At 38.6% G+C, this 24,683-nt stretch overlaps 1 long non-coding RNA gene across 1 annotated transcript in view; it reads right to left on the reverse strand.

Moving 5' to 3' along the window:
• Window positions 1–23,477, reverse strand: part of LOC104005189 (uncharacterized) — a 49,544-nt gene extending 26,067 nt beyond the window's left edge. The window contains exons 1-2 of the long non-coding RNA XR_001716084.3: window positions 23,368–23,477; window positions 21,722–21,893 (exon numbers count right to left, since the gene is read on the reverse strand). This is a non-coding gene — a long non-coding RNA (uncharacterized LOC104005189). The remainder of the gene's footprint in view (window positions 1–21,721; window positions 21,894–23,367) is intronic.
• Between the last annotated feature and the right edge of the window lie 1,206 nt (window positions 23,478–24,683).

Consider the following 24,683-nt stretch of genomic DNA (forward strand, 5'->3'; position numbering starts at 1 on the left):
AATCCCAGCATTTTTGAAGGCCAAGGCAGGTGGATCATGAGATCAGGAGATCAAGACCATCCTGGCCAACATGGTGAAACCCCATCTCTACTAAAATACAAAAAACTAGCTGGGCATGGTGGTGTGTGCCTGTAGTCCCAGCTACTTAGGAAGCTGAGGCAGGGGAATCGCTTGAACCCAGGTGGTGGAAGTTGCAGTGAGCTGAGATCACAACACTGCACTACAGCCTGGTGACAGAGTGAGACTCCGTCTCAAAATAAATAAATAAATAAATAAATAAAATATGATTTTTATATTATAGCACCTGTACATTACAAGACTGAAATCTGTCTCATTTTTTAAAGTAACTGCCTAATACTTTGTGCATGAACATCCCATGCCTTCAAATTGAATTGAGGATCAACCTCAGTTAGATATTTTCATAAAATAAATTTTAAAACATATAAAAAGATGAAAAATATGAGGGAAACATTAAGTGAAATAGAATTTGAATTCATAAGTTGTGATATCCACCTAAATGAGTCACCAAGAGATAAAACATGAAAAATGGAAAACAAATACAGAAATAATAGAAGAAAACTTTAAAAGGTAGAGAATAACGAAACACGTGCTATGTCATCACCCAGTCAATGCTAAGTTAAATGGATTTGTTGAGAAGACTACAAAGCAAGTATAAATGTTGAGTATGTGTGTGCACATGTGTGTGTATGTGTGCAGCCCTATATAAAATGTTTTAAAAATCACTTTTATTGAAATATTGCATAAGCACATCTAAGAACAAATTTTAAGACTGATGAATTTTTACATTGTTAATACAGCCATTTAACTATCAGCTAAGACAGGAAAAAAACATAATCAGCCACTGTCACCTTGTTTTATATTCACTATCAATCATTACTCTTTTTTAATTTGAGACAGAGTCTCAGTCTGTTGCTCAGGCTAGAGTACAGTGGTGTCACCTTGGCTCACCGCAACCTCCACCCCCAGGTTCAAGCAATTCTCATGCCTCAGCCTCCCAAGTAGCTAGGATTACAGGCACCAGTAATGCCTGTAATTTGGCTCCTGGCCTCAAGCAATTTGCCAACCTCAGCCTCCTAAAGTGCTGGGATTACAGGCATGAGTTACCATGCCTGGCCCATTCCTCTTTTTTTAATACCCCAGGCAACTAATATCCTAATTTATCATACAAGAGATTGGTTTTGCCTGGGTGTTGAACTTTACATAAAGGGAATATCAGTACATTATTTGCCATATTGATCTATGTTGTTTTATGTAACAATAATGCATATTTATTCATTGTTCCATAGTATTCCGTGTAGAAATAGATCACAATTTAGTTGTTATTTCTTCTACTAATGGATATATTAGGGTTGGTTTCAGTTATTGTTATTATGAATATGATGCTTTAAATATTCTTGTTTTTTTAAGTAAAAATATGTGCAGATTTATAGCTGAACAGAAAAAGCTCCGTCTTTTAACCTGGATATCTGGATTTTTTACTCTTGGTGAAGATAACTGCAATGAGATTTATCACGTATGATTAAAAGTCAAGAAATGATTCCTGGTAACCTGCAGGGTCCGTTTTTTACTGATGGGTTACAGCTGGCCTAATTGGTTTGAGAAACCTAGCTTGATTACATGGACAAGGAGACACAAAAGGGTTGTTGAGAATTTCTCCTCCAAGCCCTCCTGAAAGCAAGATTCCTAGCACAGAATCTTGGTGGTTCACACTGGAGACAGAATGCACACTCTGTGTCTGTGAATACTTGGAGCCCTGGGTAGCTTTCAACATTGGACGTCTTTCAGACTCCCAGTCCATGCCTGCACTCTCACTTGCTGCACCATATCCTTTGCCTTTAAATAAAAGCCCCACGTAAGTATGTTCTGTGGAATGTGGTGGTTCCTTTCAAATATCCAAACAGGAAGCTTTTCGGTATGTATACATTTCTATTGAGAATATACCTAAGAATGAACTTGCTATTTGCTTGTTCATATATATATATATATTTATATATTGATCTTTAGGCAAAATTTGCAAGTAAAATACACAAAAAAATTCTTGAACCATTAGAGAATAAGTTGCTGACCTGATTCCCAATTATCACCAAATATTTTGGGGTTTATTCTTTACAAACAGGATTTATCCTTCATGTTCACAACACAACTGTCAGCATTGGTTGTATTCCCACTAATACCCTGTTACTGTCTAATCCTCAGACCCTATTCAAGACCCTGGCACTCTATATTAAGTTACCCCTGTGTGTAGTTACCCTCTTCACTCTACTCTGGCTCCAACACCTCCTGCTTGGCCACCCTCATTCTTGGATGCCATCCTTGGGCTCCGACCTACTCCCTAGATTATCATCCATTTCACATAGATACTCTTCTCATCCTTCCTGGGCTAACCCCACATGGGGGCTAACCCCACATGGGCGCTCACCCCACCCTGCTCAGTCAGGCTCTGACAATCCAACCATGCTACATCACTGTGATGATGCCCTTTTCATCTTGCTTGCGTTTTGCCACCACTTCTACGTGGACTCCTTCTCCTGTTCTTTGGCTTCAATACCTGGCACCTTGGAGCCCTCTTAACAGATACCGCTTTCATTCTATTTAGACCAGAAAAATCCCACAATGACCTGCCTCTTCTACATGCAAATCCTTTTCATCCCATTCTGTGCCACTGCCTTACATAGGTGTTCTCTTCCCACTAGCCTGTTGGGTTTAGACACCAGGTGATGGATAATATGTCTATCTGGATGCTCCCTCACATTGCTTTGATTCTGACACCCCACGTGGGTCACCTACCTGCATTGAAGCCCTCACTCAGTGTGGCTTCAATCCACATGAGGCAGCCTTCTTCTGTAGACAGAAGAATTGACCATTTTTCCCTATTCTAAAAATTTACCATTTCCCCAAAGAGCATGGGTTTCTTTCATGGGGAAATAGTGTTTGGATACAAAGGTCTAGAGGCCAGGTGTTCTAGGTTCTCTGACTTCACAAAGCTAAGAAATACACATGCCGTATGCCAAAGCATACCGTAAGGGTAAAATGGTGACTTGTTTGAGGTTGGAGCTCACTATCTCTCCATCCTCCTTCCTTAGAGTATTTCCTTGAAATCTTAATAGGTCCAAATAACAGGTTTGCCTTTTTGATTTTGCAGTGGAAGAATGGGGACTTTCTGACACTTGGAATTGTAAGCAAATGCCTCCAAACCTTACTTGGGAGTTTTCACTAGAGGACTATCTTAGGATGTAGCCCTTTGTCTCTTGAGGAGATGAGAAGTTATTCTTACTTCTGCTTTGCTAAATGAATTATGTGAAAGTCTGTCTAGACTTTTTAGTCACTTTTGTAGTACCTACGTGCATAGAAATCTGACTATGTTCATGTAGTAATAAACTGTGTTCTCTTTTCTAGGTTGGTTCAGAGAGGTCTTTGTTAGTATTATTTTATTTCCAACAAACATACACCCTATATTTCTGTATTGTTACTTTCTAGAGATGGATGACTTTGGATGGTCAAATATTGATAGAAAGGCACTAGTGAAAAGTAATTCAGAAAAAACACATTTACAGATTTGGTGACAGGAAATAAAGAATTTTTTCATGTTGAGCTCCAATTATCTCTGAAAGGTAGAAGGGAAGTCATTACTTGAGAGTATACATGGAATTGAAGGAGGAAGTTTTGAGAAAAGTGGAGCCTTATAAAATTAAAATAGTTGTTTCCAATAATGTGAAATAGAACTGATTAAAGAACAAAGCAGACATGATTGCCGAGGAGTCTCTCAGATGAGTTCACGTTGATCACTGTAGTCTATTGTTTCACAATAATTCATTCGAAAGCAAGCTGCATATTGGATTCACCTGGCATCTTTTAAGATATACTGATTCCTAGGTCCCACCTGCAGAGATTCTGTTGTAATCACTCAGGAATCTGACATCAGCATCCAGATTTCAAAAGTTCCCCAAGTGATTCTAAAGTGTCCTGAAGACCAAGAACCATTGACTCAGATAGAATGTTCATCACTTTTACTGTTTTCCACAAAAACCTACCCATGTAAAGCACTTGTGAGGATAGAAAAGTTTATTGAAAATTAGAAATTGAGAGTTGAAATGGCAAACAAATTTAGTCAAATTAAATTCTGAGTTTTAAAATTTTCCTATGGCCACCCCAAGAGTGTGGAACTTTCCCTGGGCCTTCACCCCATTGTCTCCAAACTCAAATCATTTCACTAACTCTTCTCCACCTCCCCAGTCTCTGTTTTCTGCCTGCATCTTCCTAGTCTACCTGACTCTGGGAACTATAGGTGGGTGCAAAAGTAACTGCAGTTTTTGCCATTAAAATTGATGTCAAAAACCGCAAATTACTTTTGCACCAACCTAATAAAACTTCTCACTCCATTACTCAGAGTGGTTCAGCTCTCACTGACAACCTGGTGTGCTCCATTTTCCTTTAGCATGGACTATAGCTATTCATCACTTTTGAGAATTTTTAAGAGGCAATATTCTTGCATATGATCTGGTTTATAGAACCAGGATAAAAGGTCAATGCTGACTCCAAAGTTTCACAGTCCCAGGAGCTCCTCAGAAATATATGGCAGAGACAGACCTGCAGGATAAAGACAAGACATGCATTGTTTTCTCATTCACTCCATAGATAGCTAGTAACAGCCTACCATATCTTCGTTCAATGAAGGAAAAAAGATAGACAAATAGATACAGTAGAGTGTAGTCCATATAATGGTTTAGTATACACCGGAAGTACACAAGTACAGTAACATCTGGACAAGCTAGAGGATGGGAGAAGAAGGGAATTGAGAGAGCATTGCAAGAAGTGAAGAACCCAGGGTTTGAGCTAGCCTCCTGAATCCACATGTATAGAGCTGTAGAATTGGAGTACTACAAAGGATGTTAGAAATCATCTAATCTAATCACCCTTTGTTACAGATTATAAAATAGAAGTCTCATAGCCTAGGAGTTGAACTGAATTGCAGAAAGTCCCATAACAAGTCAGGGGCAGTGCCAGGATTAAATTGGCATCTGGGTTCATTGACGACTGGCCCAGTGATACTCCCTCAACAGGTGAATTTCTAAGGTGCTATGAGCACTGCTACAGGAGGGAGTAGCCCAGCAATAGGGTCTCTGGTGGCAGTAGAGGCCTAAACCTACATGGCTTACACCTCTGTCTGCAAAGTGACTGACTCATTTCAGCCATATCTGTGCACTCTGCAGTACCTCTGCTCAGAAGGTACCACTGGGGGAAATGCTAGATAAATAATTTGGCTTGAGCATAGAGTGGGAGGGAAGGGCACATACTGAAAATAGGGAGGAGAATGAGAAACCTGAATCAAGAACTAGCCTAACAAATATTATGCCTTTGAATTATAAAGCAGGCATATGGTCTGGCTTTAGAAAATTACAAGATAGCAAAGAAGAGCAAATAAGACTAGAAAATTGTGACTTTGGGACCTTGTGTCTGAAATAAATGGAGAGACACTTTGGGGAGTGGCAGGCAATGAAAACACATCTACCATCTGAGGAGGTGACTTAGAGAAATTCAAAACAGCATTTTTTTAAGTCCAATTCAAATATAGTCAAGTGAGGGAGGGTAGATCATTCATTTGCAACTCACTGTGTTTAGTTTCTTAAAAGCTGGCCAAATTAAAAAAAAAACAAACATTTTTGAACGGGGCAGTTCTAATGTCAGTTGTTCTCTCTTTTCCTTTTTACTTACCCACTACTAAAAACTACCACAGAGACATTCTCTACATTCAGTTACTTAGATTTACTTTTCCCACTTTCCACATTTTTAATTATAGCCTAGGAAACTTCTTTGCTTGGAGAAAGACATTCTTATATTAAAACATAAAACTTTTCCCAAGCATCCACTAGTTCATCCAGTAAGCAATTTCTTCATTACACACCAGAGGTCAGTATTGGATTATTAATTTACACGAGCTGTTAATTTTTACTTTCCCAGTAATAAAAATGAGAAACAAAATACCAAAAATTGTTATTGTATTAGAGATTTGGTGTTAGTTCCTTAAGCAAGTATCATCTGTGCAGACATGCATAGATCATTAATGGCTTAAGAAAAATACAAAAGAAAAAGAAAAAAGCCATCACAATGAAGGTGGTCTTTGTTCTTCAGGAAGGTGGCCTTTGTTCTTTAGGAAGACATCCATGACTCATTCCAGGCACATTAATTATGCCGCTTTTACACAAAAGTTAGTTACTCTTATATGTGAGAATTGTTCACAACTAGCAGTATTATTGGACATGCTGGCAGTGAATTGGAAAGATAATGATAGTTTTTAGAGTCTCATTCAAATCTGCATATCTACAATAGTGTGTCAATTTGGGATGGCCAAAGTTACAGATAATTTGGACAAATAAAATAGGGGCCCAGCAGTAAAATAATGACTGTATCTCCAGAAGCTTTAAGATTAAATGGAAGGAAGAAAAGACTAAAGGCAGATCAAGCTATCATGCTGACTACAGACATATTAAAGGCTTTCCACAGAAAGAGAAAATAAATTAGTCTTGTTTTATTCTAGTCAAGAGGGTAGAATTATAGAAATGGAGATTGCAGCTGCATATAAGATAGAACTTTTTTTTTTTTTTTTTTGAGACGGAGTCTCGCTCTGTCACCCAGGCTGGAGTGCAGTGGTGCGATCTCGGCCCACTGCAACCTCCGCCTCCCAGGTTCACACCATTCTCCTGTCTCAGCCTCCCGAGTAGCTGAGACTACAGGTGCCCGCCACCACTCCCGGCTAATTTTTGTGGTTTTTTTTTTTTTTTTTTTTTGTACTTTTAGTAGAGACGGGGTTTCATAAGATAGAATTTTTAAGACTCATAGCTATTCCAACATTTTTGCCTAGGGTGCTATAGGGAGTGCCAACATCTAGTATCAGAACAAACTAGATGAATGCCAAAAGCTCTTCTATTCTAAGGTTATATGAGAAGGTGATTATGATGCCAAAGAGTAAATATTCCACAAATTCCAAACCTCCTTCCAGGCATATATATTCAGGTGGCACCTGCTTTAAGAAGTCTCCCTTAATCTGCCAGAATACAGTTTGCTCGTGCTTCTAATACTATGACCATATATTGTCTTTTGTCATCTTTTGAACCATATTGTACATTTATGTATTATTTAGCTTTGTGTTGTTATGTCTTATCTAAAACCAAGATTCTTCTTTTAGGAATACGTGTTATTCTATCCTCTATGACACCTAGAACAATACGATGGAGTTAGTAGATACTCAGATAATATTTGCAGTCTGAACCTATTTCCTTATCTAAAATGTAATGAATAAAAACACCCACTTTACCTGCCTCACTGGGCTGTTTTGAAGATCAAATGAAATAATGTGCCTGAAAGCACTTTGAAAAGTATAAAGTACTATACAAATGTAAGGCATTATTATTTCAGAGGGGGGTTCTCTCAGTTATAACCTCCATGTCAGCTTGAACATAACAGCAATAAAGGAACATTTTTTAAAACTTAATCTGAAAAGAAACTTGTCCCTTCTGGGCACAAATTATAAAACTCCCCAAAAAATGTTTGTATGTATTTTTGTTTGTTTGTTTCTAAATAGTATAATGAGCTATGGTCTTTCAGGGAAAATGTTGTTCTGATAGAAGTAATTCACAATGTAGAAAATTGCCCTTGTGTACTTTCAGGAAAGAATTGCAAACAAATGAGCTATTTTGTCTTCTCAAGCAAAGGGACTTCCCAAGCATGGGTGGCAGCTGTTCAAGTCCATCTGGTCAAGAATTCACTAAGATCATAATGTGAAAGTTGCTCAAATGCAGATTTGCACGACAGCCTGCAAATGTTCCTTTGGAGATGAAATGGTTTCTCAGGCCAATAATCTGCATATTTAAAAGTCTCTAAATACAAGTTTATGGAATAAGTCATAACAGCTTTAAGGAACTATCATGGTACACTGGGAAAGTCTTCCATATTGCAGGATAGATTTCTTCTGTTGGCTGGTGAGCATTTGTTTATAGTCTGCCTTGACTGTATCACAATTTTATAAGTAGTTCTTTTATTTTTTAAAAAGCAACATTTTGGGACAAAATATTGTGAACAAATAAGGAATATGACTATATTTGTGAAACCCCTTTTTAATTTCCAAGTGATATTTTAAACCTTGAATAAGACATGTATGCTCATAAATAAGGAGGGAAAAGAAATAATTAACTCAATGTTCATGAGAGCTTCTCAGAAAATAAGAAAATAAGAAAGAGATAAGTGATAGAACTATAATCTACATTCTACCCTAATAGTGTCTTTGCATCACTTCTTAAGCTTTGTTTAGTATTTTAACATGCCGTTTCTTATTACATGTGAAGAATGCTGTGAGGTAGCATGTCAATGTTTTGCAGATGAATAAACTGACGTTAAAAGAGGTTAAGTGACTGATTTTGTACTTCCATTATCTCAAAAGCGCAACTAAAACTGCACTTAGGATTGCCACTCCTGTCTGGGGCCATGGCTTTGGTCCTATTTTCTGCAAGCCTCTGGATGACCTCTGTCCACCCACTGCCTATGAGTGCTCTCCTCACCTTGGCCTTCCTCCCTGGTTTTAGTCCAACACCTGTCACTGCTCTTCAGAATCCTCATGAAACTTTAGGAAAATTGACTGGGTAGGGCTTGTTTCAGAATTATCCTCCAGCATTCTAGGGCTGATTTAGAATTCAGAGAAAGAAACAAAAGTGCTTATCAAAGTATCTGTTCTAGAGGTAAGCTCAGAGGCACCATGGCAATCCCCACATTTCCCTAGGATGTCTTCAGAAATACCTGATATTGCCATCTCAGGCCCAGATATCATCCATCAGCTGAAGGCCATGGGCAACATTCACATCTTCAGAGTAAAGACTGTTTTAGAAGTCCGTGGGCAATCACCAGTCACGCAGGGAGTTCCAGGGACCAGCCAGTTGTTCCTTTCATGAGTTAGGAGGCAGTAAGGACATCACAGTGATCATTTCCACTGAAAACGCAAATGTAATCCACTCTGCTACTCAGCAGTTAATGCTGACTTTTGAAAATTATAAAGCAATTATCACCATGGTCTCCTTCTAGGTTTATCAGTGCAGTCAGCTCAGAAAACTTTCATTCCTTCAGTATATCCAGCTACAGCTAATCAGAAAGGGAACAATGAAAACAGGCTGACATTTAATTCAGAGGTTCTGGAAAGAAAGTGGACCTGGCAACAAAGTGACTGCACTTAGAATCCCCAAACCTAATGTATTCAGGGTCCAGGGTAGACCATCTGGGGCTACAGGGGAGAGAAGCCAGTTTCAGAGGCTGTCTATTATAAGCAGCTCTGATTAACATCTTAGGACCACAAGACAAATTATCATTGGTATTTGGAGGCAAAAGGTCTTGGATGCTCTGGGCCTGGGTGAATATCTGGGTCTAACACAATTCTCAGAAAGGCCCTCTGGGTCCATTCCCGATGTGTTAACAAAATGCCTGAAACACAGTGGGGTTTGAGCAAATGACAGAATGAATGTTTATGGAAGGACAATTGTCTGACCTCTTCTACTACATCCTTTAAAGAAAGGTTCTCAGAATTTATGGTTAAAGTATTGTATAGGTTGAGCATTCCTAATCCAAAATTCTGAAATTCACATTTTTTGAATACTGACACGATGCTCAAAGGTCCTGCTCAAAAGGAAATGCTCATTAAAGCTTTTCAGATTTCAGATTTTTGAATTTGGGATGTCAACCAGTAAGTTTAATGCAAATATTGAAAAATTTTTTAAAAATCCAAAACACATCTTGTCCTGAGAATTTTGGATAAGGAATACTCAACCTGTATTTCAATTGTTTGCTTGTTTGCCCTGTCATCAAAAATGACCCAGGTGCGGTGGCTCATGCCTGTAATCCCAGCACTTTGGGAGGCTGAGGCGGGCAGATCACTTCAGGTCAGGAGTTGGAGACCCGGCCGGCCAACTTGGCAAAACTCTGTCTCTACTAAAAATAATTTTAAAAAAAATTAGTCTGGCATGGCGGCAGGCTAATTTTGTAATCTCAGCTACTCAGGGGGCTGAGGCAGGAGAATCGCTTGAGTCTAGGAGGCGGAGGTTGCAGTGAGCCAAGATTATGCCACTGCACTCCAGCCTGGGTGAGACAATGAGACTGTCTCAAAAAAAAAAAAAAGAAAAAAAAAAAAGAATGAATGAATGAGTTTCTTCAAGAGAGATATTGTAGCTTGTTCATGTCCATCACTCCCATGTATAATATGGTTCCATAACAACTCAGTCCTTATGAAACTCCATTCAGTAAGGACTCAGTGTTTTCAGAATGAACAGACCAAGTAAGACCAATTAATTACTTATTGTCATGTAGCTCAGATGAGAACGGGCTGGGATTTGAGAAAAGGCTCTATTACTGAATAGGATCTGGGTGGATGGATTCCATCACAGATGTAAAGCGAGGCTACAGTAGCCTGTCCAACAGGATCAAGTGATAGCAGGTTGTAGTTCAGGTAAGTAGATACCCACAGAGGGTTGCAAATGAAGTGTTGGCCTGTCCAAACATTTGGATGCGGTATGAGACAATTCATCCTTACAAGAAGGATAGCAAATTGAAATTAAGAATATTTGGCATTTCAGAGGAGGGTCCAAGACAGTGGTCCAGGATCCAGGACTGGGACACCCCTTCCTGAGGACGATCACAGGAAACAAAAGAGGATCAAGCTGAGGAATCAGACTTGGGTGCTGAGGAATCAGACTTGGGTGCCCGGAGAGCAGGAGACTAAGTAACAGACTGAGATCCACTTAGCAGAACCAGGGTATTTTCTCAGCATTAGCTCAGACAAAGAAAAAAATGATGAAACCATAGCTTATAGACATGTAGTCATGTAAATCTCCTTAGCATCATTTCAGGATTCATGCTGAAAGTTAAGGCAATGGTGAAGCTGTAGGAGGGCTTTAGGTGGTCATAGCTCAGGAAGGAAGGGTCTTTCAGAGACTAGAAACTAGGCCTGAGCTAAAACATTTGCAATCTTGGATTTGCTTGCGGATGTTCATTCTACTAACAAACAAACACCAATTTAATTTCCTGATGTTTATTTCAGGAGGTTTACAAGAACTAATTTCCTTGGAAGTGATTTTTTAAAACATCCATTATAGAAAATTCTTTTTCTCACTTGTGAACACCTCTGAGAAACAAGTATTATTTATAAAAGTTGGTACCTGTTGAACTATTACAGAGTTGCGGGGAAAAGCCTTCACAGGGTTCACAAGAAAAAGCCTTCTCCAACTATGCCTTACAGATGTATTCTTAAAATAATGACTTGACATATTTATATGTACATCTTTAGCTTAATATCTTACCTAATTGTCCAACAAACTAATTCAATGTTGTTTGCAATGCATTAAATGAACAAAAGATAAACTGGGTAATAGAGAATCCAGAGAGCCTAGTGGCCCATGAAATCACTGGATTTGCAAAGTGATTTTCTCTTCAGCGCCGTGCACTAACTGAGAACAAAATCTGTCGGCAAAGCACTTTAGTGGCAACCAATGGATCAGAATATAGAGACATTAGGAATGCCACATGGGGTCCAACCAATGGTCCATCCAGGCCAGCACAAAGGGAACATGAGAGGATTTTGGAGAGTGAGGTCGCTCGATGTGGTATCAGTTTATAATGTTGGGATTATTTAACATATCTTCCCGAAATCATTTTGTGAACTAACAGGTAACTGTAATCTATCATTTTATACAAATCCCTTGATTTTTTCCCACAGCTCACCCTCTTTGTGTTAGAGTTCCATAAAGGTAATGCCCAATATGTGAAGAGAAAGTTAACATTCCCCTTTTTCTACTTGAAGACTTCCAAACATTTCCTGAAACCTTAAACACTTACTGATTCTTTAAACTATCCCCGTTCCACTTTTCTCTGCAGCAAGTAGCTCTCAATGTGTAGTCCTCAGATGGGCAGCATCCACTGGAAAAGTGCTAGAAATGCACATTCTCAGGCCTCACCCGAGATCTGCTGAAACAGAGGCTCTGGGGTGGGACCCAACAACCTGCATTTTAACAAACCCTCCAGATGACTCTGAAGCATGCTCAAGACTGAGAACTACTGCATTATGCTAAATTTACCCACCCACCCTCTGGCAAAAATAACGTCTAATTACACTTAACTTTTTAGTTTGATGAGTACTTATCTTGGTGTCTTTTAATTCACCTGATGTTTCTGTTGCTAACAAAACCAACAAAAACATTGTAAATTTGGTATACTGAAATACAAAATAAGAGTGAAGGAGAGAACATTGGTAGTGAAATCAACTACTATAAAGCAGTTTGGGGCAATTCAGTTTAGAGACAGGCATTATACCTCAAAAACCCAATGAGCATCACGTTATAAAAGCATAGCTCCAAAGCTGATAATTTCAAATGAGGACCCTTAAGTCACAAACAGAGGATTAGCTCACATTCATTATTTCCAAATTTCCCTCACCAAAGCACAAATTATTAAGGCATTTTTGAGACATTTTTATCAAAATGAAAATAAATGTGTTTCACAAATAAAGGAACAAACTGAGATATATGAAATATTTACTTGTTTGAATATCTGAAGATACTAGAAATGTGTCCTTAATTTACTCTGTTTGTCTTATATGAAATGTAAACCAATGCTATCCATTAGCTTTTAAACATGTTCCAACTGGTGCATGTTGCAACTGCTCCGGCCCTGTTGTATAGGACAAGACTCCGTTTTTTCAGAATGAACAGATCAAGTACGACCAATTACTTATTGTCATTGAAGTTTGTGGGTTTTGATCAAATTTTATAAGAGCACTATATAATGTGTTTAATCATCATGGTGGCCACTCCTTATACATGACTTTTTAAAAACTTAAATGCAAACTTCACAACCTTTGCCTCATACTGAATGAGGCCTCATAACAAGCCCTCCAGATGACTCTGTACCAGTAGAAGTACTGGTACCTCAGTACCAGCAGAAGTCTGATTTCATATTCAATGAGTATTTGTTGAAGGAGAATATTTGTGCCTGTGTTCTGCTGGGCATTTCTGAAGGATATTGACCAGGACAGCATATAAATCCTATCCTAGCTGTGACCTAGATTGGCACAATGGCAGAAAGAATATCTCTGAGAATTTACATGCTGGGAGAGGCAAATTATTCAATCAGTCAACTAAGGAGCAAAACATTGCTAAATTCAACCGGAAAAAAAGTTGAAATTTTCTCATATTCTCTGTCATCTAATATCCAGTATGTTTTTATCCATTCAGTTACTCTTCTCTGGATTTCAAATAGAATTTCTAATAATAAATGTGTACCAATTCTATCATCAGGCTATTTATGTTCTTTATATTTCTGTTCTTGATAATTACATGCTAGTCTTTGAATATGAAGATAATGCTTCTGACCCAATATTCACAATGCATGTGCCTTGAGTTGTTATGTTTTGCAAGAGAAATAAGTTTATATTGATCTGATGCACTCTCTTTCCCAGTCTTCATGTGACCAATAGGAGCAACTGCAAGACTGTCACCTGAGTGTGGCTTGCAACCAAGCACATGTGGGAATTCAGTGAAGGCCCCAGTCTTGGCCTCATTATCAACAGGAACCAGCTGAAGACAGTGGTCACTCTTTATCCATGTAAATAGACACTGTAATTTATTTTCAAAAAATCCAAAGGACAAAATTTAAGACCATTGTAATACCAGAAATTTGTGCTGTGGGTACTTGGATGATGACAGTTGATAAACCTGGGAGGTTTACAATGGCTAGATTGTCAGAAGGGATTAAATGTATGTTCTAATAATAAAAGAACAAGAAAAAAGAATGCCCTGGTGATGTGTAAATTTAAAATACAGTGGTACATGTTATGAAAAACAAAAATCAATCCATGAACTTTGAAATGAAGGGAGATAGTTCTGAGAGAACTAGAGGAACTGGACTTGAGATCCAAGTATACAATTTACTCAATTTATTTTTTATAGATACTTTAAGTATGGAAAATTTAATTTTATTATTATAGATAGTAAGGTATAATACAGAACATAAAGTCCCTTAAATTAAGGTGGTTATAGATCCTGGTTTTCTTGACACTCCTATATCATACTGATGGTTCCTGTGTGAATATTAACATTACCCCCTTCAATTCACAAGTGTCTTGCGGTGTGTGTGCACGCATGTGTGTAGCTTTTGTTTTTATTCTTGTTTGTTTTGCAAAAATGAAATGAGAGCAAACATGTGATCCTGAGACTTTCTTCACTAAATATGTATCTTAGAATCTTTATTTTTCTTATTATTAAAAATAATTCCTTTTTTAACCTACTACTTACTCATCATTAAATATAGTTACTTAATCCTCTTTGAAAACCATTTGCATTGTTTTAAATTTTGCCCTACTGCAAATAATTTCACCACATTCTTTTAAGCTATAACTGTGCATGTTTTAGTATTTCTGTAGGTTAAGTTTTTGGAAATGGTATCGGCTCAAAAAAATTAACATTAAAATCATAATCAATATTCCCAAATATAGATACATTTTTGAATCTTCAATTTCATCATAAAATTTCAACTTTCCTTAATAATACTTCCAATTTAAACTAAAGAGTTTTAATTGTTTAGGATCACAAAGATTTCTATCAGCGGGAGGACAAAATGTGAAATGTTTTGTTTTGTAATTCATCTGTCGCAGAAAACATCACTGCTGTTTGGCAGTTGAGAAATTGTCCAAACAAGTACACTATGGACAACAAATGTCATGAACTGCCTGTCCACACTGAGGTTTGAGAGCCACGGGAGACTTGAGACATCTTCTAAGACAGTTTAAAGAAGTCTCATTTATTTGTCTTTTTATACAATGTAGCAAATCAATATATTAAATAATATAAGAACACCAAGTTTTCTTACATATAAAACTAGAATAACCTATCAAACAAAGCTGTTCCATGTAACCAAGAACTCATTAACCCTGAGGTTCTAGGACTTTATGAAGTCAGTGAAATAGCAGGCAGTAGTCTCTCATGTGCAACTAGAGCTGCTGATGGGAAAAAGTACAATATCCCAGATTTTTCAACGATGTGGCTGGATCGTTGGGTGTGAGAAATGCACCAATCCTGACTCAGAGATGCCCTCTCTTGCTCATCTTCCCGTCGTTGTGGTGCTGAACACCTGTGCCCACCCATAGCAACCTGTGACCAAGTGCATGGGTACAAACACCTTCCCTTTCTTCCTGTCTTTTTTCTTTCCCTCTTTTCCCTTTATTCATTCCTCTATCCTTCTTCCTCCCCCTCACAACCCCAACTCTTTTCATATCATCAACAAATTGCAAGTACAGGCCCTAAGGAAGACACAGATGACTAAGACAGAGCTTCTGCCCTTAAAAAGCCCATGATCTATTCTGGGAGACTGACATATAATCGGACGATCAGACAGCCTGATGAACACCATGATCATGTGCCTGACACCTTAGAATAAAGAAAATGTGGCAACGCATGTTGCTAGGAGGAATCAGGACAGCTTTGCAGAGCACCTGGCATTTGTGACGTGCCTGGAAGTTCACTGTCTTCGAGTGTAGGAGAACACCGTTGGGGCACATAGGCTGGACCCAGGAACCCTGGACCCTGCGACAAACACAGGCTGCTGAATGGAAGATAGGTGACATTGTGACTGCCCTCAGTCACTGCCCTGGCTTGCCCAGAAGGCAAGAAATTAAGTTGTTATAGGTGGTGTGTACTTGTACCTAAAGATGTCACTGCTAGCTGAGGGGAAATAAGCCCCTGAAGATTGTTAGGGCAGTGAAACTATTCTTTAAGATACTGTAATGGGAAATATGACATAATACATTTAGCAAAGCCCATAGAACCGTACAACACAGGGACTAAACCCTAATATAAACTATGGATGTTAGTTAATCATAATGCATGAATATTGGTTCATCAATTGTAACAAATGTGCCACACCAACACAAAATGTTAATAATAGGAAAAACCGGAGATTGGTGGGGGGACAGAGTATACAGGAACCCCGTATATTTTGCTCACATTTTCTGTAAACCTAAAACTGGCCTAAAAATCAAAGTCTATTACATTTTTAAACACTCTGAAACAGTATGTCTCCCTTCTCTTAGCTCCCTGCCTTTGTGAAAATAAGAGCAGAATTTTGGTTTTCCTTCTTTAGGATAAGAATTATATATATTTTTTTAAAAAAACTCCTCCATTACTTTTGATATATCTAATTATTTTTTTAATTACTGGATCAAACACTTTAATATTAATGAATGTAGAGCCAATAAGATATCCTGGTAGATTGGAAATGGGAGAAACAGAGGCATACAGGATGATGCTGAAGTTTTTGGCTTGAGCAAGAAGCAGGGATGGTACTAGGGTGAGCCAAGTGAGATGTTGAGGACATAAAATTTAAGGAAGCCCTTGCATAGCCATACAAAAGCAAGGTCAGCACTTCCTTGATGCTTTCAATGCCTTAAATGTTGTGCCCAAGTGGCTGGCTTGCTTCACCCTTGTCCCAGTCTTGACTAGAACAATGGTGTCACCATCCACTGAGTTGGGGCAGGCTGAGCAGAAGCATGTTTGGGGAGGTTGGATTGAATATAGAAGCCTGGTTCTGGACATGTTGACTCTGAGATGGCCGTTGAACATTCAAGTGGAGACATCAAGTAGTCAGCTGGATCTCTGAATCAATACTTTGGGAAAGAGGCTGAAACTAAAGTTATGTATTTAGAAATTACCACAAGACTAGAAGAACTCAAGAGGAAAGTGAGTGCGAATGGATAGATAGATAGATAGATAGATAGATAGATAGATAGATAGATAAGGGAAGAGTTTCAAGGCCTGAGCCATGAAATACTTCTACTTGTCAGAAAGAAAAAGAGGAACCAGCAAGGAACCTTGAAAAAAAAAGCAGGCAATAAGAGAAGGAACACTGGCAGTGTATATTCCTGGGAGACAAGACAATGCTTCAAGGAGCAAAGAGTAATAAATTGTGTTTCATGCTGCTACAGTTGAGTTAGACAAAGCTTGAAACTAGAACTTTGGTGTCAGTTGCATTGAGATAATTGACAATGTTGACTGAAACAGTTTTAGAGGAGAGATGACAACAAAAGCCTGAACAGCGTGCCCTGAAGAGAGAAGAGAGGAGAGAAATTTGATTCTGCAAATACATAAAACTCTTTCAAAGCCTTCTTTTAGAAAGAGGGAGAGGGAGAGAGAGAGAGATGAGAGAGAAGCCAGAGGGGGAAGAGAGGTCCAGAATTTAGTACTTTCCTGGTTTTTCCAACTTGCATCCCAATCCCTTATCTCTGGGTTTAGCAATGAATACTTTGAGATTCTAATATTTCTCTCCTCAGAAGGTGAGATGCAGAAGAGGAGATAGGAAATTGAGATAACAACTACTTTATTCTGATGGGTGGGAAAAATTCTATATGAGAGTTTTTCTACCAAGACACATGTGAAAGGAAGTGGCAACATGTGGCAATTCATCTAAGATCAGCAACTTTTTTTCTCTGTTTGAATTTGTTGATTTGGAAATTATTTGTCTGGCTCTGCAACTGAATCATCATTTGCTCTACCAGTTTTTCTAAAGTTTCACATGCTGATGCTAGTTAAGAAAGAATACATTTTAATCTGTCAACTTTTGCTTACCAATGAGGATCTAAAAGTGTGTTCAAAGGTAATTTGAACAGACTCTTTCAAGATAGTGCATCTTTTAGTAGATCCACAGAACAGTAAATATAACTTGATAATCATGCCAAACATTTCTTTGCATTGTAAAATTGAATTGGCAGCTTTGCATAATAAAGGGCTAAAATTATGAACCACGCAAGATTTGCCTGAAACTTGATTGTTCAGGCTCAAAATTCTCTACTGAATACCCTTGTGCTTGCTTTTGTATTTATCCATTTTCATGTAACTGCTTACAGCAGACATTTCTTTTTTTAATCTTTTTTCATAAAAATAAATTTTAATAAATATGCCGAACCCACTCCAATAGCATCCATCATATCATATGTATTATATAAATACATATTTTACCATTATAATTGACAAACCAGCATTTATAAACTTGGTTCTTTGTGGATGCATTAGGAGCAGTGTTTCTTCATAGGATATAATATTTTATAATTTCTTATTCTTTACTGCTTGCTGTGCTGTACAAACGTTTATAAAATGAGTTGCTTTTGGGGTGTGAAATGAGTAATCATCAGAGGAGAAAAGCATTAGGGACAAGAAAGTGGAGTGAGGATCATGAAGCATTTGCATGTCTTTCTCAAGGTCATGGATAAATTTCAGCTCCATGGAAAATCTTGAGAAAGAATCCAGCAAGAATGAGATCATGAAATGTTAGCTTTCCCCAAGTAGAAATTCCATAATAGAACTATAAAATTTCTGCTTACAAATTTTATCTTCCAACTTCTACTTGAAATTAGGGAAGTGAAAGGGCCAGGAGGGACCCTGGAATTCATCTAGTCTGAACTTATTGTGCATAGGGAAAGCTAAGCTGAGCCACTCTGCAAGTCACACTAATGTGACGTAGAAAATACTAGAACATAAGGTTCTGCATTACTGTTTCAGGTTCATGTTTGTTGCTACAACAAACATTTATCAAACAGCTAGTAGGTATAAGAGATCATTTAAACCCACCCTAAAGGATACAAAGTTGAGGAAAGCACTCTTTGCCTTTGCAGAAATCACAATCTATTATCAAACACATGATAGAAATTTCAATATCTAAAACACAAGATCTAATTTGTTAAGTGCCATGGGAATGATATAAGAATTTAAGAAGGGAGAGATACAACAAAGTTTGGACAAGCCAGTATGTTTCTTGAAGGAATAACAATTTGTGATGTGAAGGTAAAATCTCAGTAAAGAAAAATGGGGAAGAAGATGTTAAGCCTGGCAGAAGGAATATTATTAGCAAGTTCAGGACAATATGCTCTAACAAAAAAGAGCAAGTAGCCTAATTTGACTGGATTTCAATTTACCTTTACATTTTTCTATCATGTTATTCCATGCCATAAATTATGGCAATAGTCTCAACGAACTTGAATATCAGACCAAATTGCCTTGTCTTATGTTGTAACCCACTCAACTCTCTAAGCAGGAAATAACCTGACCCCCATTCTCTGAGATTTAACAACAACAACAAAAAAATTGTGTATCCTTCACTAAAGTTTGTAATGCATTTTGGAAGGAAAGAGTCAAAAAGAATGAATGTGTCCTGACCATGTGTATTACTTGTTTGTTCTGAAAGCCATATCCTGCCCCGTTTCCTGCTCAGTTCTGAATGTTAGTCTCACAATTAGGTTTAGCTAAGTGAAGGCAGAGAAGAGGGCATCCAAAGGGTGGAAGGGAAGGAGAAGCCAGACTATTTCTTCTCACTCTCTGTACTTGAGGTCGTATCTCTTCTCTGGTTTCGGTTTCTGTTGTGCATTCTTTGCCATGGTTCCAGCCTGGCAGCTTCAGCATTTCCTAAGCAGTTCCTTCTCCATGATTCCAGGTCCTACTGAGGCCCCAACTCAGAGAATCCCATAGTGCCACAGCCTCCCTTTGTCGTCCACTTCTGGTATCATAGAGACTTTCTGCTCTTGCTAACCTCTGGGTGCTTCATATTTCCTTATTAACCTTTTTGACTCTTCCAATATAGGATATTAAAGAATCATATTACTGAAATGTTAAAAAGCATAACTGCCTTTAGATATAATTAAACAAAGGGCCTCAAACAAAGTCACCATGGGCCTGCCTCTTTCTCCCTATTCCTGGACTCTTCTGTGCTCTTTTTGCATTGTCTTTGCTGAAGGGCAAGTTCTTTCTATATAGTTGGAAAGGTGACTGTTGTTTGGCCCAAGTCAACATCCTTATGGCTCATAATCCAAATGAAAAAGAGATTATCTGTTTTCCAGAGACCCTGTATTAAATCTCAAAGTTGAATTTGATTGATTGGCTAGAGAGTAGGGCGATAAAGTTCTCTGGTCTTGGTCATTGGAGGAGAGTAACATGTTATTTCAGCCTCATTCAAGTTTTATGGAGTGAGGCATAGCGTTTACTCAAAAGAAGAGATACTGGGCAAACAACAGCCATCTAATACAGAGAGATGCTGAAAATTCTCCATTTGCTCCTCATATCCACTCTTGATCCTTTTCTAACCTGATTTTGTGCAAAGGAAGCTCATCTCCTTAGCCACTCTCTTCCTTTGTCCTCTGACTTTATTTTAAGTGCAGCCAATGGAGCACACTGCTGTGGGATTGGAAAGCAAGAGGAAAGAGCCTTAGTGGGGTTTATTCCACCCCCACCCACCCCCACCCACCCCCGCCAACCCCCCCGCCGACCAGACAGTGATGTGGCAGTGGCGGTGGCAGCATCCCTCACTGAAGCAGCTCTTGCTGGATAGTCTCTCCCATGTGCAAGTTCCCCAATGCTCTGATAAGAGCTCTTACCTCCCCTATCCCTACAGGCCTGATGGTGGGAATGGCCTTCACCACCACTAGTCCCTGGGTGCCTCCCTACTCCTAGTGGGTTCCTTAGCTTTGTCCATACCCTGAATGAACTCTTGATAAAACCCCCTTCAGTTATCCTTTTTAAAGCATGCCAACTGACCCAGCCAGGACCTGGTACTTATGGCTTAAATGATTATTTCCACTTTCTAGCTGACAAAGTCAAAACTTAAACATTTTCAGAAACTTAATAAAGACCACACAATGAGGAGTATGTGGGGTTGGGACTGAAATTTTCATTTATTTGCCTTCAAAGTCTGGATCCTAAAAGAACAATTTCTCCCCTTTCGACAGGCACAAACCCAAGTAGATCTATGCCATTGTCATGTGCCTAGTCTGTCTATATTCTCCTGAGTATGATGGGCCAGGCAGACAGGGATTTTTGCTTTATTAGTAAAATTAGCTCTTAAGTTAAAAAAGAAAATAAAAATAAAATGGAGAATCCCCTCTCTTACATTCACATCTTCATGGCTGACTCCAGTTTGCTTTTCGATAATATACACATTCCATTTCTTATACTCTGTGAGTAAATGGGCCCTTCATATGCCCATCCAAAGGGTAACTTATAATTTTCATTCTGTCCCCTCTCCTTGTACTTTTCTTAAAGTGAATTGCTAGTTAATGCCTGAGAGAGTAAAACTCCAGATCCAATTTTTTAACAAAATGTATAGTTTTATGTGGAGGAAAATAGGAGTCTAGAGGATACTGGGTCTCAATGAACTTTACTCCTCTGAGGAAGGTTAGCAACGGTTATAGGAGTCAGTAGAGGCACCCTCATTAGTCACCAGCTCTGACTGTAAACAGTGGAATAATCAGTTTTAATTCTTTACCACTGAACTTTCTCTGGCACCAGATTCATGTAAGTATAATTCAGAAATGTAAAGTGGATAACAGCTTATTGTCCAAGGCTCCCAGGGACCAAAAAAGAAGGTGCAAAAACAAATGCTTAAAAGTAACTAAGTAACTCTGACCTGTAGCACTGAAGTTAATTCCCTTTCCACATCATTTCCATAATATCTCCATACCCAAATGGTATCCCAAAATACATTAAGGAATTAACTAAGAAGTTACATGGAAAATAATAGCAGCGGTAAAGTGCAATTAATGCCATAGGCAGGAAAGGCAAATACACTGATTTAGCTGAGATTTGACACAACTTTGGAATTCAACTTGGCAAAGCAAGAGGGGACATCGGAAAAGCCATACCTTGATAAGGAAGAAAGCAGCTTTCTATTCTGAAGCGACTATATATGTGCAGTCATAGAAGGCCCAATCCGTGAGAGAAATGAGCAGGGAAGTTTATGGGAAGAATCCAATGCAAGAAGGCATTTACATGCAGCTAAAGCGCTGATCTTGAGGGGTTGAGGAAGATAGAAACCTTTTTTAATGACAAGGAAACAAAAGCAGAAATAATACTTTTTAAATTATTTTTAAAATCTTACTTGTGATGCATACTTAATGTCCCATAGTTGTGTGGGCTTTTCTCCAGAAGTACAGCTTCACAAAGGGTTATTTATTTACTTTATTATACTTTGAATTCTGGGATACATGTGCAGAATGTGCAAGTTTGTTACATAGGTATACATGTGCCATGGTGGTTTGCTGTACCCATCAACCCGTCATCTACATTGGGTATTTCTCCTAATGCTATCCCTCCCCTTGCCCCCACCCCTGACAGGCCCTGGTGTGTGATGTTTCTCTCCCTGTGTCCGTGTGTTCTCATTGTTCAATTCCCACTTATGAGTGAGAACATGCAGTGTTTGGTTTTCTGTTCCTGTGTTAGCTTGCTGAGAATGATGTTTTCCAGCTTCATCCATGGTTATTTTGAGAAAAGTTTAGAGTAAAACGAAGGATAGACAAAGACCCTCTGTGGTCAGAGTTTGTGCTCTGAAAGGGGGTCCCTTTCTCCATGGTGCTAGGTAGTCATGGTGATGCACAGACAAAACAGAAATGATCTCCTTGTTTTCTTCAACAAAGTTCCAATTACTCCCAGTATCTTCACAATGGGTGAGAATGAACCTCTGTGAGTGCAACATGCTCCATTTACTTTATATTTGCTGTAAGGTTGCAGGCTCCTTTGTAGTCTACAAACACCTTGAGAACAGGGATGGTCTTTACTCATCATTGTTCTTATTCCTCAGTTCAAGGCCTGGACACATACCAGGCATTTAATAAAGTGAGTTCTGTTAACCTAATCTTTAAATGCTGATATTGCTTTCTCTTCAGGAGATAAACTTATTTAGGTCACACACATACACACACACCACATGCATTCACACTCCAGAAAACTAAATCCGACACATACACACACACAAAGAACAATTGATGTAAAAAATAATAATGGTAAATTGAAGGCAACAAAACATTCATTTTTATACTAAAATTAAAAAATAAGATATGAAGAAAGCTGAGCATAGAAGATTGACATATACAGAAGCTATAGGAAAACAGACCCACAAAGCATTATTTCATATCTCCATGCATTGATTTTTTTTTCTCTAACTTGGGGAATGAGGTAGGATTTCTATTGCCCCCCAGTTTCTGTTGGCTGCTGATGGTTACATTTCCTTTTCTGAGAGTCTCACATAGTGACCATAGATGTTGTTGTCACTAAATAAACCACATGCATCGTTAATTAAATACGAATTAGTAAAAAAGGAAAGAGGTATAGTGGGTTGAATAATTTTTCCCTAAATTTATGTACATCTGTGTCTTGGTTCATTTGAGCTGCTATAACAAAAATACCATAGACTAGGTAATTTATAAACAAGAGAAAATTTATTGCTAACAGTTTCTGGAGGCTGCAAGTTCAAGATGACTTCCTATTCAGTGTTTGGCAGGGGTCTACTCACTGCTTCATTGATGGTGCCTTCTTGCTGTGTCCTCACATGGAAGAAAGGTTGACCAAGGTCTCTGAAGCCTCTTTATAGGGCAGTAATCCAATTCATGGGGAATCTGTCCTTATGGCTTAATCACCCCCACCTCCACCCCCTCTAAAAGAAAAGCTGCATCTGTTAATACTCTCACATTGGGGATCAAGTTTGAACATATGGGCTGGGCGTGGTGGCTCATGCCTGTAATCCCAGCACTTTGGGTGTGCTGAGGTGGGAGGATCACCTGAGGTCAGGAGTTTGAGACCAGCCTGGCCAACGTGGTGAAACCCCATCTCTACTAAAAATACAAAAAATAGCTGGGCGTGGTGGCACACGCCTGTAATCCCAGCTACCAAGGAGGCTGAGGCAGGAGAACCACTTGAACCCTGGAGGTGGAGGTTGCAGAGAGCCGTGATGGTGCCACTGCACTCCAGCCTGGGTAACAGAGCAAGACTGTGTCAAAAAAAAAAAAAAAAGTTTGAGCACATGAATTTTGGGGGTATACAAACATTCAGACCATTCCAACCTGGAACATCAGAATGTGACCTTACTTGAAAACAGAATCTTTGTAGATATATTTGGGATATAAAAAGGATTCTGGAATAAAACCACCCTGGATTTATGGTGCATACAAAAATCTAATGCCTGGTGTCCATATGAGAAGATGGAAAAATACAAAGACACAGGGGATAAGGCCATTTGTAAACTCTAGCAGAGATTGGAGTTATGCTGCCACAGACCAAGAAATGCCAAGACCCATCAGAAGCTGAAAGAGGCAAGGAAGGATTGCAGCTTTCCAAGGAAGGGTGTCCCTACTAACACACCTTGATTTTGGACTTCTGACCTTCACAACAGTGAGATAATACATTCTTGTTGTTTAAGCCACCCAGTTTGTGGTACTTTGTTATGGTGGCCTCAGGAAACTAATACAGGAGGTTTTCTGTTTAGCGTATTACAGGATATTGACTTGAGTAGGAGCTCAGATTCCACAGACAGATAGTTGGATGAGGTCTATGTATTAACACCATATTGAGTACAAACTCTGTAAGTGGGAAGCATTGTTTCCAGGAAAAGCAAATACCACATTCCAACCATATTTATGGTTGTTGAGTCAGGGAGATTCCTGTCAACACTACCTTATCAGCAACTGTCTGGCTGAGAGTAAGAATAATCTTTTGCCTCTTGTATATACAGATTTTATGTAGTTAATTAAATAAATGTTAATAAAAACCGTATTAAAGCAATTTCTAAAAATATCTTTATTAGCCACTTTTTTTTAGGTCTTCAATAGAATA

Source organism: Pan troglodytes, chromosome 13 (assembly GCF_028858775.2).
Source record: "Pan troglodytes isolate AG18354 chromosome 13, NHGRI_mPanTro3-v2.0_pri, whole genome shotgun sequence".
NCBI classification, from domain to species: domain Eukaryota; kingdom Metazoa; phylum Chordata; class Mammalia; order Primates; family Hominidae; genus Pan; species Pan troglodytes.